Source organism: Ruditapes philippinarum, unplaced genomic scaffold (genome assembly GCF_026571515.1).
Source record: "Ruditapes philippinarum isolate M1 unplaced genomic scaffold, ASM2657151v2 ctg8795_1_1_1_1, whole genome shotgun sequence".
NCBI classification, from domain to species: domain Eukaryota; kingdom Metazoa; phylum Mollusca; class Bivalvia; order Venerida; family Veneridae; genus Ruditapes; species Ruditapes philippinarum.
In genome coordinates this window covers 13,638-34,557 of record NW_026859000.1, presented here as the reverse complement: position 1 = coordinate 34,557, position 20,920 = coordinate 13,638, and the positions used below count along the sequence as shown (strand labels likewise).

Here is a 20,920-nt window from a genome sequence, read left to right as displayed (position 1 = left end):
AAATATCGTCATCACATAATATGAATAACTGAATAAGTCATTTTGTAAAATGAAATTTGAAAATTTCATTGTGAATCTAATAACAAAGTGTACGTTTTTGTTTTATTGATATAGTATGCATTATATATAGAGGATATTTGTTTAGTTCAGTGTAAGATAGGAATATATTTCACCGAGTTAGCACCAAAAGGTATAATTCACGAGTTGCGCCGCCACGAGTGAATGTGAACTTTGGTGTTGACTTATTTTATGCTTGCTCTGTAACTCTTTGAATGGTTTTAAAGAAACTTTAAAAAACCTTAACCGCATTGAGCGGACATGCATATCTCATAATGCACACAGATTGTTTCATGAAAATGGTCATGTAAGCAAAAAGATCACTAAACTTATTTTCCGCTTTATAACATTTATTTCAGTATGAACTGTAAATTATTAAAGCGTGTTGCGGTGATTTTTCTTTGATACTCCTCAACTGCTATACGCCAGTAATATGCTAAAATTAGACGCCTTGCAGAATGTAAGGTCAATTTCACGTCACTCATGTTTTATTTAGTGGAGGCAGAAAGCTGTTTACTGATAAGCCTCCAGAACAAGTTTAAAGAGAAGTTATATCACAATAATCATACTTAAGCAGTTGTTATTACCAAAATATATCTTAAATGTTTCAGAAATTTGTGAATTACTTGATGCTTTGTCTGTTGGTGTATTTTGGGTTTGTTTTATGTAAAAATTAAGAATATTTCTTAATGGTGAAAAAAATAGTTAAAAAACTAATGAAATATCAAAAATGGAATATTCTAATGAAATATTTTTCATAAAATTCAAAAATGGTAACATTATAATATTTACATCTCACGATCGACTCTCAACATAGAATATTTCTTTTATTGAAAACACATGAAAACCGTGCATTTACAGAATAAAATGTTGCGGAACAAAATATTATGCTACTACTTTAAATAGGTTTTTAACAAAACAAAACATATTTATTTCATACAGGCATTCTTATTCAAATTTATGGATGCGCAAATAGGCAAAACACAGAAAACACCATGTCATTTTATGTACTTAGATTCCTAAACATAGTAAATAAATCGTTAGCAAAAAATTAATGTTTAGCATTATTTAATTGACAGGCTTTTCTGCAGAAGTGGAAATATTTTAAATGACTGGGTTATGCATTTCAGAAGTCAAAGAATATATCTGTATAATTTGGATCAATGTTACACAAATATATGTATTTAAGCCAGTCAGTTGTTTTCATATTTTTGTATTCTGATATTTCTTATAATATTGGTAATTTTGAATTGTAGTTTTGAAACTGAGTTTATGCCTGAGGTTAAAACTAAATTAAAGATAATTTAAAATAAATCAATGACAATTTAGGTTGCATGGATTTGATCATATTTTTTTCTTTACCAGGTAAGCCTTGTAACGTATGTTATTTGTACACTGCCTCTTCCTTGCCAACACTTGTAAGTTTCTCATAATAGAACAGGCTGTACATGTCGAAACACTGGTACACAATTTAATAATAATAATAATAATAATAATAATAATAATAATAATAATAATAATAATAATGATGATGATGATGATGATGATGATGATGATGGTGGTGATGATGATGATGATGATGATGATGATGATGATGATGATAAAACCTTTATTTAAAGGGGCAACATAGTCTCTATCAAAATGTACATAATTATAGTATACAGTTCAAACAAATGATTTATATAAACTATAAAGATACATATTGTTTATCTAGTATTAAAATGATTTTGCATATATTCAGGGAGGAGAGTGTTTAGGGTATAATATAATAAAATGGCCTTTTTTTATAATTTACTCTCAGAGAATTTTATAAATGCAGTTTAATTAAGAAAATTACTTATCAGTGGGCGCATTGAATGTTAGTATCTGTAGCTTATCCAAGATTTTTATTTTCAAATAATAATGGATCAAAAGTGTTTTGTCTGCAGAAATGGATAGTTTATTAAAGTAAAAAATAAATAGATTTCTATATAGACAAAAAATATAAAGAAAACCCAATGACATGGTCATTTTTGAGCATGTGTACACTCTTTTCCATGAACTTAGGCTATTAGCAGACAGCTTTCTAGCTTCGGTCAGTAATGATATGCAGCGTTCTATTTTTAGTAATTTTGAAAGGGGTCTTATTACGCACAGTGCGATATCTCAGATATCAGATATCAGACTTCTTTAGAAAAAGTGTGATTAATTTCAAATAAAGCAGCACAGTTATGAAAGTACACTTGAGTACACTTGTTTGGTGTATAACTGTGACCGTAGACAAAAACTACAAGGGTCACTGGACTGTACCAAAATTTAGGCTGACCCGCCCCCCCACCCCCCCCCCAAAAAAAAAAAAAGAAAGAAGAAATTTTTTTTTATTCAGACTGGGGGATAGGGAATGTGGTAATGGGTAGATAAAGTTTTTTTCTGCTTGAACGTACTTGTTTCCTAAATGTTATTTTGCGCTAGTAGGCACTGCCTCTATGAATATTTTCATGAGTAGCATTAGTCCTCATTGACAATGTTCTCGGCCTATATGCTATAAAGAAAAACATTCGATGTCGCTCCAGTCCATGATATTTCCACATAACAGTCTCGTCGCTATAACTATTACTTGTCGAATCTTTAAGTGTTAAATATTTTTGTGAATGTAAACAATATTATAGAAACATATTATATGACACGATAGCTTTACAAAGTTCAATTCTTTCAGTTTGGTTTGTCCAAGTATCATACAAGTACTATCCGCTCTGCGTCAACATTTTTATGTATTGGGCCTTTTAGTATTTCTAATGCTAGCATAAGCTAGTAACCCCTTTCATTGTGGTGATCAAACATTGTGTAGATATCACATTTCCTAGAGAGAAAAAAACCTCACCAGTCACCAGGTTACTTACTGTCTGAGGTTAAATATTTTTCAAGGAAGTAATAACTATTGTTAAGACTATATTCAACGACATAACAATTTTACTGAGGGGATTCCAATTTGAATAGGTATAAGTAACATTGACAGTTAAGCTGCTACCTTACCACTTTCAAATTTTCAAGTCAACATCTGATAGAGATTTCGATACGACTAAATACTAATACAGACCAAAGTCTGGCAGTTGTCTTTCCTAGTAGTAGCATTTACTATAACATAAGTTGTAGCCTATGTACCCTTTCATACATAACTTTTTATTTTTACCATACTGTATAGATATATTTTACAATTTTTACCAATGATAATATTTAAATGAGTCCAAAGGTATGTATGTTGATTATCAATTTATGTATACCTTGTTTACTTTATCTCTAAGAAAGCCATCACTATATTTTGTTTGTTGTTTTTTTTTTGGGGGGGGTTTTACGTCACATCGACACAGTATAGGTCATATCGCGACGTTCCAGCTTTACTGGTGGAGGAAGACCTCAGGTGCTATTCCGTGCATTATTTCAGGCACGAACGGGCACCCGTCCTGAGTAGAACCACCGACGTTCCGTGAGCTAGCTGGATAGCTTCCTCACATGAAAGCCATCACTATAAATATTCTGTGTAGTATTTCATGTACATTAAAATAGTTCTCTGGTTTTGATCAGAAAGACAGCAAGTCTAGGTAACAGCTATTGACAGCATGTATACACAGATCTTAGAGTTGTCATTGATTAAGTTAAATGCATAAAAGAAGACCTTAACCTACGTCAGCTTACATATATTCAATTATAAAATCCTATCACTCAAAATATCTCCCAATGGAGGTAAACAGAGATTCTAGGATACACTTCAACATCAAACTGGGACAAATTCACAAGTTTTTGGTTATACAACGGAATTATCGATAGTAACCTTTGAATAGTTCCATAGCTATACACATGGTAAAACATTTGGGTTGAAAGAAGGCACAGGCTTAATTTATAACAGTTTTATATAATTTGTAATATTTTTGTACCAGCAAGAGTTACCTCTCTTTATATTCTGCTTTCCGCCTATAAATTTTCGTCTACTTTCGTGATAATTCCATATATGGAAGTTGCAAAATCGTTTACAAATGTAAATTATGTAAGAATGTCAAAGGAAAGTGTGGTGTTGTCAACCTGAGAGTGTTAACTGGTGCAGTTACACTCTTGAAACGTACGTTCTATTGTTAACATTTCTACATGTCGCAAATTTGAAGTAACAGTTTGCAATTTAGCTAAGTTGCATGTTAACAGCTTATATTTTATTAAATCGAGATAATCAAAACTCACCAGTGCAGTATTTTCGAGTTGGGTGGTTCCAATATTCCAACTTGAATAATGTTGAATCACCCTTAGGATTTGTTGCCTGCTTTTTAAATTTGTCTTTTGACGTCTTTTGACGTCTTATCTGTGATACGCAGGCTTCATAACCTCTGATCCCCTTTCAAAATTCCATTTTATTTAGTTCCGCCCATTGTTTTCTCGTTTAGGGCACACGCTTTTTATTACTTGGGGACCATACGCCGCTTTTCATGGAATGGCACGGAAGTGTCACATTGAAGGTTCCATGATAACCGCCGTATGAACACATCTGCGGATGTTTCTAAATTCAAAATTTTACTATTTCACGTTTAAATGTTGAATTCTGCTTAAGCCGGTGCTAGGGGGCGTGGACGGTAACTTGCACTTTCCAGTACCGTCCATGAACAGGCTCAATCAAACCGAGCCTGCAACATTTTCAATTTTGCCGTGTTGGGCTTTCTTTAGGGATTCTGTATTTATCTATTTTAACTCTCGCATCGACAATTAGATTTTTTAGACGCCGCTTGCAAGTGGCGTCTTGTAGATATGCATTTGTCCATACAGCAATGGGGATAATTTTAGACTTGATTTTGTGTATTTTTCTTTTGTTTTAACAAAATCACACTGTTTTTAAATTTTCTAATTTTTTTTTAGCTTTTATGATGTACAACATGTCGCAGAGCTTTAAGGGGTTAGAATAAACGTTTAACTGAAGTGATAGTGCCATGTTTGAATATCATATATGCCAATAAGTCAGTCTATCGTCGATCGTTCGAACTGAGGCAGTGTCACTTACTTCATTTGCTTCGCCTCTGTTGAAGTTTGGCTCCGCCTTAAACTGTCATATTAAATTTGATATTATGCTCCATGTGCTAGCATTTAGTCTTCGTTGACGAGGTAGAAGGGAACCAGGACAACTTTGAGCAATATCACTTGTCGAATCATTAAAGTACAAGTTACAAAGCCTAAACCACGCCCACTATCAGAGAGGCGGTTCTCACAGAACAACAAACTCCTGTAAGGGGAGATCACTGCAGAACAGTTTGTCCTCAAAATCATTTGAACATTATGCAATTCGTACCAATATTTAAATGGGTATATTCTCGGCACATATTGTCTTGAATTTACTTTAAGTATACCAATCATTTCAATTTAATTTGTTATCCAATTTATTTTGATTCGACCAGACGTTTCAGTCTTTGTCGCAACAGACAAACATTTAAGAATTTCAGACCTGGCAATAGTTTGTGAATTTAGGATTAGGTTCTACTTTTTCGCAAAAACATGCAACTTTATTATTAAACAACGAGCACATACCAAGAACATGGAGAAACAATTGATTTGTGCTTCGGATATTCAACAGTAATAGAGAACGATTTTCAATGCTGATTGACTGTTCACATCATTTGGCGGCGTCTTTCATGTGCAGCATCAACATTAAACTTGTACTAATCTGTTTAGTAGAACCGAAATATGCATTGTCAAGTTTCAAAGGCTGGATTTTTTTCCATGTTGGAGTACTATGAAGACGGGTATTTTGACGTTGTACCTTTTTTGAAAAAGGAAGGATTCTATGAAAAATGACAGAAGAATTTGTCCTACATTTTCTCATAAAACTTGGTATATGTGAGGTTTTTAATTGTTTGTATATATGTTTGTGTTTTGATTTTATAGAAATATAATTTATTTGTTTTCCTTTTGGATTAGAATGGCGTTAGATAGGGTTAGAATGGCGGTCCCAATTTTAATCCACACTCAAGAATGACTGTTTGTTGATCTATTTTATGCATATAGAGATAGTTCGTAAGGCAATTTTGGTTATGTTCAAATAGACATACAATTATGGAAACAAGAACACTGTATCCTATATTTGATCTTAATTGGAATAAAATAAGAGCTTTTCTCAGAGACAATTTTCAATTTACTATACATTGGCATTTGTAACATTGGTATGCTAGCATACTGAGGTGTGTTAATGTTATTTTTATAAATTAAGTGATAAAACATTGTTTGTATGTTATTTTTTTATGATGAATGTATCTAAAGCTATGGATACATGTTTTAAAAACTCTTACCCTCTCATTAAAAGAGTTATTTCAATAGAAATTGCATTCACCATTAACAAATATTTCGGCCTGATTTGCAAGTTTAAATATGTGGCATTTGCATTTATATTAAAGTGACTTTTATATTATGCTATGTTTTCTATCTTTCCTCTGTGGAACACCAATTTTGAATAATCATCCTTTTCCGAGAAATGATTTGTTGTTTGTTAAGTTTCTTGTTGCTATCATGATGTCATAAATATATGATTACATTGCGTCAGTTTAAAGAAGAAAAGAAAGAAGAAGAAGAAAAAAGATTCATGTAGATTTAATATATTAAACAAATATTTTCGCAATATTTCTTTATTAAAATTATTATCAGTACATGTTGTAACTTAATTTAAACATTTCCATGACGCTGATTAACAATTAAGTATTATCATTGATAATAATTTGGTTCTCGAATGGCCTAGCCAAGAATTGTAGACTTTCTTGTACCACATTTTACACAATCCCCCTGAATACTAATTCTTCCGTTCGTTAGCCTTCTCGACCTCTCATTCAATGTCTCCGTCTTTTCTTGACATCGGAAGCAGTATATCTCCATCTTTTTCTAGAACAGTAAAAGTATTTGGTCAATTTAACACAATCCTAGTCAAAATATATATTTTGTTAGACATAAATATTATAATTTTTATCTACCTCACAACTTTCTCAGGCAGGCGGTACATGGTATTGTTGGGCTATTGTACTCTCAGTTTTCTAATATTTCTGTGTTAACCTTGGTTGCATCCCTTATGAAAGCAAGTCAAACCGTACTCAGACGGACAAAATGGCACAAATTTGCTTCTTTAGAGATGTCTTTTTGCAGCCATGGAGGATTTGTTTAATTTGAAATATTTGGAGATAAAAGGCACAACACATGTTTATAAATTACAATTACTTAACGAAATAAAAGTTATTACATATATTGAATATAGAATCATAATGAAAGTTTGTTTTACAATCCGGTGTGTTAAATGTTTTGAAAGTTTATATGCCGAAGAAATGGACATTTTTTTGCGCATTGGGGCTATTTTTCTACAAAGGTAACAATTAACATAATGTTATCAAACTAAATTTAAAATAAATTATATATATTAAAAGTAGTATCTAAATAAAAGTTTCTTGCAAAATTCAAGAATCAAATTTTCGATTAATGTTTTGGTAAGTATATGGGAACATTTCCTCTGCAACAGAGATTTTCCAAATCGGGCATAAAGTATGTTAAGTCCCAGATTAACATAAAAATGTTATATCATTTGCAGTATATAAAGTTGCATGCCTCCAACACACTCAAGAAAATCAAAATTGAGAAGAATTGTGCACTTTGCTCCAAAAAAAAAAAAAAAAAAAAAAAAAAAAAAAAATCTCCGTTGCGTAATTTAGTCATACCGTGTTCAAAAGTTAAAGAAGCAGTAAAACTTCGGTACACGGTTCACTCGGTGATATTATAGTGCATGGTAATATTGTAGCTATAATGTTCACTGTTGTACTTATTTTCGGAACACGAAATAGTAAAACGCTATACAGAAAACAATACAGATTAAAGGATTAAATCGGAATGAACCATTTCTCTTAGTGTTCGTAAATGATATTTTCCGACTTTTCCTTGTACCGATTTGTTCACCTCGATGTTAATTTTTCGTTTAAGTTAAGTCCTATTTTGAAGCGGATCAATTTTTGTAGACTGGTTCGTATGAATTAAGGCTTAAATGCGATGCATTAGCTTCAATTTGATACGCAAAAATGGATGCCGCCAGCAATAATTCTCAACTCTGTGGAGAGGTCTGATGAAGCAATGTACAGTAAAATGGTGTGTGGAGTAAAAATATATATACGAGTATAATTATATGAAATATTTCTCTTATAAGAAAAACATTAACTCTATTGTCTATTTCACGAAACATATTTTCGAGTTCTCAGCATAACTGCGATCCGTATCATTTTTTGAATTGCTAATACTTGTTTTAGTATTTTAAAATAACAGAATTTGTATAAAGATTGGGTAAAGAGCCAAGACAAAACAAAATTATAGGAACTCGGGGAAAGGACCGCATAATAAGGACGGCGAATAAATCCGAATCCTTACCGGCTTAACATATTGTTTGTCTGATCTTTGAAAATCTTTAAATAGTACCCGAGGGGAATATAATTTCCACGTTTTTTTATAATACCGTAAAATTTCAAGCAATTTAAAAGTAACAGATTGTGTTCAATTGATATTATATTCTTTGAGGTTGTACTGTCTCATACACTCGGATAATTACGGAAGCACAGAGGGGACATTCCGATTTTATATTATTTCCTATCTCGTGGCCACGAGTTATAACTCAGAAAAAACAAAAAACAAAATGCTATCTCGTGGCCACGAGATATAACTCAGAAAAACAAAACAAAAAACAAACAATCACTATCTCGTGGCCACGAGTTATAACTCAGAAAAAAACCGAAAAACAAAAAATTTGCTATCTCGTTCCCACGAGTTATAACTCAGAAAAAAAAAATTGCTATCTGGTTCCCACGAGTTATAACTCAGAAAAAAATAAACAAAAAAAAAACAACAAAATTTGCTATCTCGTGGCCACGAGTTAGAATTCAGAAAAAAAACAACAACAAAAATTCGCTATCTTGTTATGAAGAGTTAATCGGCCAGTAAGCTTTTTATTCTATTTCGTTGACATAAAATCATTCTATAGGCCGCCATCTTTACGAGCGCATCTTCGATTTTATTGGTCAGCTAACTTATTACCACGACTTAGATGTGTTTATCTGATTGGTTGGCTAACTCGTGGCCACGAGATAGCGAATTTTGTTTTTTGTTTTTTCTTCTGAGTTATAACTCGTGGCCACGAGATAGCGAATTTTTTGTTTTTGTTTTTTTTTTCCTGAGTTATAACTCGTGGACACGAGATATCGAATTTTTGTTTTTTGTTTTTTTCTGAGTTTTAACTCGTGGCCACGAGATAGGAAAATAAAATTAAAATCGGAATGTCCCCTCTGTGCTTCCGTAGATAATACGAAACAAGAAGTATCCTTTAAAGTGTACAAAGCTATATATCTGATGCAAAATAACTGTTTGAATTTTAAAAAGTTTACTTCCAAAATGCTTGTATGAAATAAATATGTTAATTATTGCCTTAAAAGCGAATGGCGCATGTACATGTACAAAATCATTGCTTAACGAATAAACCCCTTTTTAAAATAGCAAAATAATATTTTGTTCCGGACGTTTTATTCTGTTAACCTACATTATTCATGTGTATTAAATAACAGAGACATTCTATGTTACAACTTATTCTGGAATCAACCATATAATGATGGAACCAATATAATTTAACTGTTGATAAATTTTATAAAAATATTATAAGATATAGATTTATACCCTTTAAAACGATACTCGGCCGATGTTAATCTGTTTAACATGCAAAATTATGTTTTCAATACAAAAAAGAAATTTTAGCAACGCTTGCATAACAATGGTATGATAATTATTTCTTGAATCTGTTAGATGAAAAACATTTTGAAAACATTGAAATTAAATTACAGCATACATGTATTTATACGGATGATTTTTCAAAGAACACCAACTTATATGTAAAGTGCCCCTTTTACCTGTTATTCGTTTGACTATATAAATTTTGTAATCATTTACAAATTAACCTAAAAATAAAAAGAAAACTATCCTCATTCCTGTACATTTTATAATGGAAAAATCCTCTACATTTTATTTTATAGTGGTAAAACTTTCCCTTACATATTATCATAGAGCTATCCATAAAATTATATTTTAGCATGGTAAGAACTATCCTTAACATTTTATTTTGGAATGGTTAGAACTCTCCTTTAAATCTTATTTTAGAATGACCAATGAGATTCACCGATTTCAGTTTATACTTTTAAAATGACCAGTGAAAATTCTTCCTATATTCAGCCCCTCCCTTTACATGAAGTCAAACTGATATGCGAAAAAAAAAAATAGGATGTAGGAGAAACTTTTCTAAAATCCGTCACATGATAAAAAAATATGCGCTGCAAATGCGGTTCCCTGAACAAAATGTATGAAAGATGTTACCTTTTTGTTAGGCGAAAACAGTCTTCGTGTATTGTGTTTTATTGAGAGAACTCTCTGTATGTTAACTAAATCACCACAATTTCCACAATGACAATATCACTCGCGTTTTAAATTTTTTTCGTATACGGCCCCTTGAAAAGCTATGACATCAAAACCACTTTTCGTAAATCTGGGAAAAAAGCGCATACTGTATTTCCAAAAGTTAGCACATAAAGAAGCAGATAAATATGGAACACCCAAACGTTTGATAAGAGAGACCGATTTGCGTGGTAAGTTTGAAGATGGCGGAGTCTGTTTGGCATTAGGTTAAGCCTGCTTGTCATTAGGTTGAGTCTGCTTTGCACAAGGTTGAGCCTGTTAGGCATAAGGTTGGGCCTGCTTGACATAAGGTTGAGTCTGTTTGCCATTAAGTTGAGTCTACTTGGCACAAGGTTGAGCCTGTTAGGCATAAGGTTGAGCCTGCTTGACATTAGGTTGAGCCTGCTTGGCATCAGCTTTAGCCTGCTTGGCATAAGGCTAAGTCTGTTAGGCATTAGATTGAGTCTGCTTGACATTAGGTTGAGTCTGCTTGGCACAAGGTTGAGCCTGTTAGACATAAGGTTGGGCCTGCTTGACAATAGATTGAGTCTGTTTGTCATTAAGTTGAGTCTGCTTGGCACAAGGTTGAGCCTGTTAGACATAAGGTTGGGCCTGCTTGACATAAGATTGAGTCTGTTTGTCATTAAGTTGAGTATACTTGGCACAAGGTTGAGCCTGTAAGGCATAAGGTTTAACCTGCTTGACATAAGGTTGAGCCTGCTTGGCATCAGCTTTAGCCTGCTTGGCATAAGGCTAAGTCTGTTAGGCATTAGATTGAGTCTGCTTGACATTAGGTTGAGTCTGCTTGGCACAAGGTTGAGCCTGTTAGGCTTAATATGGAGCCTGCTTGACATTAGGCTAAGTCTGTTTGGCATTAGGTTGAGTCTGATTGGCATAAGGTTGAGTCTGTTTGGCATCATGTTGAGTCTGTTTGGCATTAGGTTGAGTCTGTTTGGCATTAGGTCGAGCCTGTTTGACATAAGGTGGAGCCTTTTTGACAGTACATTGAGTCTGTTTGTCTTTAATTTGAGTCTGCTTGGCACAAGGTTGAGCCTGTTAGGCATAAGGTTGAGCCTGCTTGACATAAGGTTGAGTCTGTTTGCCATTAAGTTGAGTCTACTTGGCACAAGGTTGAGCCTGTTAGGCATAAGGTTGAGCCTGCTTGACATTAGTTTGAGTCTGCTTGGCATCAGCTTTAGCCTGCTTGGCATAAGGCTAAGTCTGTTAGGCATTAGATTGAGTCTGCTTGACATAAGGTTGAGTCTGCTTGGCACAAGGTTGAGCCTGTTAGACATAAGGTTGGGCCTGCTTGACATTAGATTGAGTCTGTTTGTCATAAGTTGAGTCTGCTTGGCACAAGGTTGAGCCTGTTAGGCATAAGGTTGGGCCTGCTTGACATAAGATTGAGTCTGTTTGTCATTAAGTTGAGTATACTTGGCACAAGGTTGAGCCTGTAAGGCATAAGGTTGAACCTGCTTGACATTAGGTTGAGCCTGCTTGGCATCAGCTTTAGCCTGCGTGGCATAAGGCTAAGTCTGTTAGGCATTAGATTGAGTCTGCTTGACATTAGGTTGAGTCTGCTTGGCACAAGGTTGAGCCTGTTAGGCTTAATGTTGAGCCTGCTTGACATTAGGCTAAGTCTGTTTGGCATTAGGTTGAGTCTGATTGGCATAAGGTTGAGTCTGTTTGGCATCATGTTGAGTCTGTTTGGCATTAGGTTGAGTCTGTTTGCCATTAGGTCGAGCCTGTTTGGCATTAGGTTGAGCCTGCTTGACATTACATTGAGTCTGTTTGTCATTAAGTTGAGTCTGCTTGGCACAAGGTTGAGCCTGTTAGGCATAAGGTTGAGCCTGCTTGACATTAGGTTGAGTCTGTTTGCTATTAAATTGAGTCTACTTGGCATAAGGTTAAGCCTGTTAGGCATAATGTTGAGCCTGCTTGACATTAGATTGAGTCTGTTTGTCATTATGTTGAGTCTGTTTGGCATTAAGTTGAGCCTGTTTGGCATCATGTTGAGTCTGTCTGGCATAAGTTTGAGTCTGTTTGGTATTAGGTTATGCCTGTTTGGCATTAGGTTGAGTCTGTTTGGCATTATGTTGAGCCTGCTATAATATTAAATGAATAACATTATTATTAATGGAAGATTGTTTGTATGAACGTGCATTGAAGATACATTTACGCTGGTTAGATATCGTATACTATTACAAAGTTTAACAATTCATGTAGAACCTAAAGGTATCAGATGCTCGAAAACTACCTGATATTTAGAAGATTTTATTTTCAATTTAGGGGCATCCGGAGCTTTGTGGTTATAAGGTGATTGACCCCAAGCCACTGACACTCATCTCTTACCGCTCTGGTTAGGTTCGAGTCGAAACAGCTTCTTCTTATCTTTCATGTGAGAAAGCTATACATTCACAATATATATTTAGTTTTTAATTATAAGTTTGGATATTGCTAAAATATATTGATGAGAAATATGCTAATCAAAAAATGTAAATATCTAATACTACATTTTCTCTTACTTTTTAGCTCACCAGAACCGAAGATTCAGGGTGAGCTATTAGTATCAAAGGGGGATGCCCCGGCGTCCGTCGTCATGCGTCAACAATCGTCTTCTTCTCTGAAACTGCTGGGCAGATTTACTTCAAATTTGACCTGTAGCATCTTTGTGACAGTCACACTTGAATTTGCTCATGCCATTTTAGGGATCAACAGAGCTAAATATAGAAAAAAACCTTTAAACATCTTCTTCTACAGAACTAATGGATGGATGATCACCAAACTTTGTCTGTAGCATTCTTGGGTAGTCTTTTATGAAGTTTGCTCATATTAATTTGATTAGTCCCTTTTAGGGGCCGCTAAAGCTAACAAAAGAAATACATTTAAACATCTATTTCTAAAGAACTAATTGTTGGATTATCATCAAACTTTGTCTGTAGCATTCTTAGGTAGTATTTTATCAAGTTTGTTCATATTAATTTGTTTTACCCCTTTTAGGGGTCTCTAGAGCTAGAAATAGAAAAAACGTTTAGACATCTATTTCTACAGAACTAATTAATGGATGATCACCAAACTTTGTCTGTAGCATTCTTTAGTAGTCTTTTATCAAGTTTACTCATATTAATTTGATTAGCCCCTTTTAGAGGCCGCTAAAGCTAAAAATAGAAATACCTTTAAACGTTTATTTCTACAGAACTAATTGTTGGATGATCACCAAATTTTGTCTGTAGAATTCTTGGGTAGTCTTTTATTAAGTTTGCTCATATTAATTTTGATAAGCCCCCTTAAGGGGCCACTAAAACCAAAAATAGAAAAACCTTTGAACATCATTTCCTACTGAAATAATTGATAGATGATCACCAAACTTTATAGCATTATTAAGTAGTCTTTTATCAAGTCTGCTCATATTAATTTGATTGTCCCCGTTTAAGCTAAAGCTTAAATACCCCAGATCATGGCATTTCTTCAAATTATTGTTAAAACATATTCTATGCTTAAATTTAATATTAGAAAATATTGACAATGGATAATTTCCAACACTGAAAAGTAGTTGATTCTGGTGAGCGACTCAGGGCCATCATGGCCTTCTTGTATAGAATTACTTCCCTGTTGTATACTTTTTTGTTTTATATAAAATTTTTCTTATGGATAATTTGTTGCTTTAAAGTTTGTAAGATATATACTGAATTATATATTATATTATATATATAACATGATATTTAGTGTGCCTGGAAACACTTTAAGATTCAAGTGTCAAAAATCATGCTGTGGATGGTGTTTTCTAAGAAAGACTGTTTTAATGCCTTTATCCTGCTATGAAAGGGACCCCATGATAAATAACAATTATACAAGGTTGATCATTATAAGAAAGGGTAATGGCAATTCTATTTTGTAAACAGTTTTATTAAAATGATAAAAAACAAGTAATATTTGACACAAAGTTCTTTTTGAAATTTATTTCAAAACTAGTATTATCATTTGTTGAATGTTAGTGCGAAGAAATAATCGACTTCAGACTTCTTTTGCAGAGCTATGAAACAGTTTAATTACTAGCTACATCATGTTTCATGTTTTATTTTTAAAAACAGGTTTGAATATATCAACCCACTTATACCAAGCTTATCGGCATTTCTTCTATAACAAAACCTACTACATTGAATATCTTCTAAGCCTTACACAGATAAATACCTATAACTTGTGAAAATACGCAGGTATATCTGTTAATTTGTTTCTCAACTTAAAACATTCTATCTTGGTACAAAGTTTAGACTTCCCTTTGAAAACTCATTCATATTTAAGTATGTTTTTGAAGTGTTTTCTTTCTTTCTTTCTTATTTTCTTTTCTTCTCTTTTGATCATTTACTAACTTGAAGCAAACCACTTTAAAATTTGCATAATTCACAAGAAAATGTATTTTCTATTTTCCTTGTAGGAATACTTTAAAATTCATGGTACAAAGTATTCCATTTTACACCTGGATGTTGATTCTTATGTTTTAGTATTATGTGACAATGCCTGAGCATTCTAATCTTATCTGTGTCAAGTTGTTTATTTGAAGGTCAGTTTTTATTTAACTGATATCACCCTTTGGCAACTTACACCCATGGACATTAGGGAAAGTCATAAATTACACAAAATACTAGCAAAATTGTCTGAGATACAAATGGCTCATCAAAATATTTTATGATTTCAGGAAAGAAACGAAATCTTTTTCATCCTACCATTAACATATATCAAAAATGTACAAGTTCATCAAAGTTTGAGACTTAATGGTTATTAAATGTTGTAATTTAAAAAAATATGACCAACTACTAATTATCAGGACAGAACAGAACTTTCTTTTATTTGTACATAGTACATCATTATATCCCATACAATTTCCAAGCACATAATTATCATACCATTTATCTCTAAAATTATCATAAACTATGTAAACTTTATTCATAAAAAGAGCAGATCAACTAATTTGTAAAATCAGTTAAAATATTTACTACTGTCTATATAACATTGCAATTAAATAACATGGTTATGTTAAATTACCTGGATATTATAATAACATCAATAAAATATTTTTATGAACATTTTCAACATTAAACTAATAATGAGATTATATATTGAAATTATTTCTAGTAATTTTACAAAGTATCAAAAGTAAAAATTAAAAATAGTTAATTTAATAAAACGTTATTGAAAGCATTTCTTTAGAAGCCTACACAACTTTTATTTATCAACAGTTACAAAATCTAAAATATTTCTTCTTTTTTTTTCTTGGTGAATCTATTTTTTGAAAGTCATACAAATATTTGTTGAAATTAAAGGTAACAGATATTCAAACTGAAACATTGCCCAGTGCATAAATGATCTAGTACACTAGGAGTGAACTTCAAAGCGCACTTCAAAGTGCACTTGATATGCACATTGAAATGGACTAGAAGTACACAAAAAGTGCACACCAAGTGCACTATGTGAAAGTATATGTGTACTCAGCTGTATACATTTGTGTATATTTGGCTCCATGAATCCACAAATATATTGTGATTCTAAATGAAAGGAAGCTGGTTTTAATAACGCCATGTTCTATTTGTGTTGACATAAAATAAATACTATGTCGTTATAGTTTTTAAGAGTTTATGTAAATTAATACTTGTATAAATCTATAAATATTGAACTTGGTCTCCTTATGAAGAGAATAACTGGAATTTTTCATTAGTGAAATAATATTTGAATTTACAGGAATCGTTGTTTTTCTTAGGGACTCTTAAAGATTGGAAATTTCATGCTCATGTGCATTGATTTTCAGTTGATAGGTGGCGTTCAAACTTTCCAGAGATGAAATATTACTTGTCATCCTCAACAGGTTCCGATTTAATATTTCTCATTTTCTTTGTGAAAATGGCGTTTATGACTTTTGGATCATTATTATTAATGAAATCTTGCAATGCATGACAGTCATTGGCATATCTCTTAGAGCAGTTTTCAAGCTTAGTTGTGCGACGAATCACAAGGACTCCTTGTGGACAATTTTCTGATTTCTTCACCCTTCGCAACAGTATATTGTGTTAGTGCTCGGCAATTTTTTTAAGCCAATCACCGACGAGGATTTTTCAAATTTTCAGGTTTCAAATCTTAATAGAACAGATTTTTTTTTGATGCGTTTATTTAAGGTCGCCGCCGGAAAGCCCATATGGGCGACCGTACACTCAAGTCGGGTCATCCTAGAGCGTCCCGCCGAGATTTTTTCGTCGATTGTTTCCAGCTTTATTGGTGGAGGAAGACCCCAGGTGCCCCTCCGGGCATTATTTCAGGCACGAGCGGGCACCTGGGTAGAACCACCGACCTTCCGTAAGCCAGCTGGATGGCTTCCTCACATGAAAGATTTCGACCTGAGTGAGGATCGAACCTACAGTGGTAAGGGACCTGTAATCTCAAGTCAATGACTTTAACCACTCGGCCACGGAGGCCCCTAGAACAGATTTTATATAAACTGAACGTTTTATAGTATATAACGAAAGTGGGCGGAGCTAAGTTTCGAAGAGCGCTAAAGTGAAATATACGCATGTGCAGAGATCTTGAAGTTTACTCCTACTAATTAATATTTATGCATCATGTTTTTTCCGTACACGCACATGTATATCGTCACTACGGCATAGAACTAAAAAAGAGGTTCATTGAAATGAAAACAGGCCAAATATATAACAGTAAAAATGTTTTATTACTTACGGAACCAGTATCATTTATAATTTCCAAATAAAAAGTTCACTTATTCCAACAAAGTATGTATGTAATATTTTTTTATGTAAATATTACAGCCCGTGCCGCTGCAAAACCGAAAGTAGGGTGTTTTTATTAATTTTACATTTATTTTTGACAATATACTGCCATTTTTCCGAAGATGATATGTATATGAACATAATAAATATGTATATAAATATGTATGATGCATATATAATCAAGCTACAGGTTCATTTCAGCCCGAAAGATATGTCGAGGTGACGGGCGAGGCAAGACATGTCGACTTTTTGTAGCTAATTGTGAAGTTGCAGTACATGAAAATCGGGCACATGACAAATCAGCACATAAATAAAACATTCTAGTGTTCCGTGGTATACATCTTTTCTACGTGTCATACCTCCTTTCCTTATTATAATGAATTTTTACTGCATTGTTATCCATCGCTGGTTTGTTTTAAGCAGAGAATGACCTGTGTATGTTCAAAGAAGGTACCGTTTGAGAATATTTCGCAAAGAGCGTACCGATATGGATATGCACCGTGATAGTGTCTGATTTACTTAGACAGAATGCGGGAATACAGGCGCGTAGCTAGCCTATAAAGAATGTGGATTCAAAATAATCTAGGTGGGTCAGGGTACATGCCCCCCCTGAAAATTTTGAAATAAATGGTGCAATTTGGTGCGTTTTGGGGCCTCCGGAGAGCTTTCTTGACCAACGAAAATCCATTTATTTTAGCATAAAAATGGAGATGAATAGCTTTACTTTCGTTTATTTCAACTAGTCTACATTTCACAACAATGATGTATCAATATAACTAATCTTCCAAGAAGGAACTATTTCAAAAATGCAGAGTAATACGACAAATGCACCAGAATTTTTCACATTTGCATCATGAATTCACTGATTCAGGTTGGTTAGTTCAAAATGTTGTCAGTCTCGCTAGAATCGGTTCACAGACATGGTCAAACATGTCATTACTCAACAAACAGACCGAAACAAATAAACACTAGGCATACATAGTAACATTTTAGTTATAATTACCTCTTTTCTATCGCTGATTCTGCTGATGACTTCTTTAAGAACTCGATGTAAACATTTGTTTACATTTCGAAAATACGGCGCGTGCAAACTTCCGACTTTGAAGAGCTGCAAAGGCCGACAACTTTTCAAAAAAAATACTACGGTATGGTGTACGATTTAGGCTATATGATTTATAAAGTATTCAGTGTGGTAATTATCAGATCTGGCGAACGCGGCTGAATTTCAAACCACATTTTTTTTACTAAAATATTTTTTTTGTCAAAATAATGTGGATTCAGCTGCGTACTCGCGTATAGGCAGCTACGCGCCTGGAATAAGCTATGCAAAACACGTGACCCGTAAATGTGTACCGCTACCTCTTCCAAATATAGTTATACACATTTAGGCTATCGTGTGACGTCACGCAGTGTGTTGGGCGGAAAAAAAATGGGCGGAGCACTAAGCCGGTTAGAGTGTATATTGGATGTTCTTCGTAAATAAGAAAGCTACAGTCGCTTCGCAAGCTCCGCTCCTTTTTAGCTTTCTTATTTACGAAGAACACCCAATATGCACTCTAACCTATAGAGTGTATATTGGATGTTCTTCGTAAATAAGAAAGCTACAGTCGCTTCGCAAGCTCCGCTCCTTTTTAGCTTTCTTATTTACGAAGAACACCCAATATGCACTCTAACCTATACATAAATTGAGATATTCCCCTCATCACCGAAGGTCATTTTCATAAACTTATATAGCGAACTGTCTAACTGGGTGAAGAAGTGTTGATTTGATATGGGCTGGCTATTTTCAGTCAGGAAGCTATCATCAGCCTGACATCAAATAATTATGGGCCAGTTACACAGACGGTCGGTCCCCAATTTAAATTTACTCGCTGTTATGATCGGTTGTCATGCGTGATTTTATTTCTGGTTTTCTGTGTAAACGGCCATCGGTGACAGAAAGCAAACTCAAACTGGGTTGGATCGGTGATAAAAACGCTGAAATACTATCGGTTTTTATCGTTTGTAAATCGGAGCTAAATCAGGCGTAACGCTGATTAATCGGTGTTTGATAGCTAGTCATCAGTGGTTAAGCACTTTCCGTCAGATATGGCCGGTGATTCATATTTGGTTATCTATGTCCGACCGGCGATATCGGTGATTAAGTGCTTGCATATCTCGTGATACAGGTTGCTATCGGTTATTTGTAAAATATTTTCACCGATCGAGAATTTTAAACAAGTTTAAAAATCTCAGTCGGTAATTTTTCACCGATAAAACTTATCTTTCCCCAATAGCAGTTGATAGGTGGAAAACAGGTGACCAATAGGTGATATCGGTGTTAAATACGTTGTCATCGGTTCACTCCATAATTTGGCTAAAAAACTACCGATCAATGTGTAACTGGAGTGTTACATTATTAGACGCCGTTTGCACGTGACGGCAGGTAGGCATGCGTTCGTCTCTTCAGCAATGGGGGAAATCTTAGTCTTGCTTTTGTTCACTGTTATTATCTGAACAGAATTTCACTGCTTTCAATTTTTCTGATAAAAATAGCTTTTCTGATGTTCAACATTTCACCGAGATTTAAGGTATTAAGATAAACGTTCAACTTAAGTGATAGTGCCATGTTTAAATATAATATTCTGTTTATTTTTATCTTTTTATTTTACATTATAAATAACGCGTCAATGAGCCAGTAAACAAATGCAACTTATTAAACAATGACCAAATACCAAGAAAAATTGATTAGTGTTGAAAATATAGTTTATAAGAATCTTACACCGGCTGCCGGTACAGACCGGAATATCTAGCTCGAGGGTAACTGTTTACGGCGGTAACGAGGCTCTGCCGAGTTTCCGCTAAACAGTTACCCGAGAGCTAGATATTCCCGTCTGTACCGACAGCCGGTGTTTGATTCTTTTTCTTGCTTATAACATGTCAATTATTTTCGGAACAGAAATTATGAAAACTGATATTCTCATTACGCACTTTTTTCTTATATATTCATAACTGTAAAATGACGTCATCCAAAAAACGCAATTCATTCATAAAAGGCTCGCGTCAATGACGTCATTTAAAGCACGCGACTTGTCTTACATGGGGGGTGTAAGATAGTTTTCTAACACCGGTGTAAACCATAGTTAATCCTGTCTGATATGCAAGAAAAAAGTATTGTACATCTTATTTACCAGATTTTACAGCAATTTTAGAAAACCGTAAGCAATTTTCAGAAAAACGGAAAAGATATTTTCAAATAATAAATCTAACAAAACAGTATCATATTACGTAGCCCGGGTCGTACATGTTTTATACAAGGTGTTTTTCATATCAACTTTTACTGACTTGAAAAAAAGAAGGAATAAACAACTTCATTAATTAACATTTAATCCTCTTAAAAATACAATACAGAGTTCTGACTGTTACTGTGAAATTCTCGCTCACTACAAATGTAAACAATGGTCGACATTTTTGTATGACGTAGTTAAGCAGACTTCATGCTACCGGTGCATTGGTAAAAATGTTATTTATATGGAAAGCCATTGTAGTTTTTATAGCAAAAATATCATTTTAGCATTCTTGTATTCATATCTAAAAAACACACTTAAAAACAACATAAAAACGTGTGTTTCAATAGTTTACTGTTCCTCTTT

The 20,920-nt window shown here is 33.8% G+C and overlaps 1 long non-coding RNA gene across 1 annotated transcript; it reads right to left on the bottom strand.

Moving 5' to 3' along the window:
• Positions 1–6,670: 6,670 nt before the first annotated feature.
• LOC132754884 (uncharacterized) lies at positions 6,671–10,555 on the bottom strand. Its single transcript, XR_009629138.1, has 2 exons — positions 10,438–10,555; positions 6,671–6,936 (listed from the first exon to the last, which is right to left on the bottom strand). It is a non-coding gene; the product is annotated as an uncharacterized LOC132754884 (long non-coding RNA).
• Between the last annotated feature and the right edge of the window lie 10,365 nt (positions 10,556–20,920).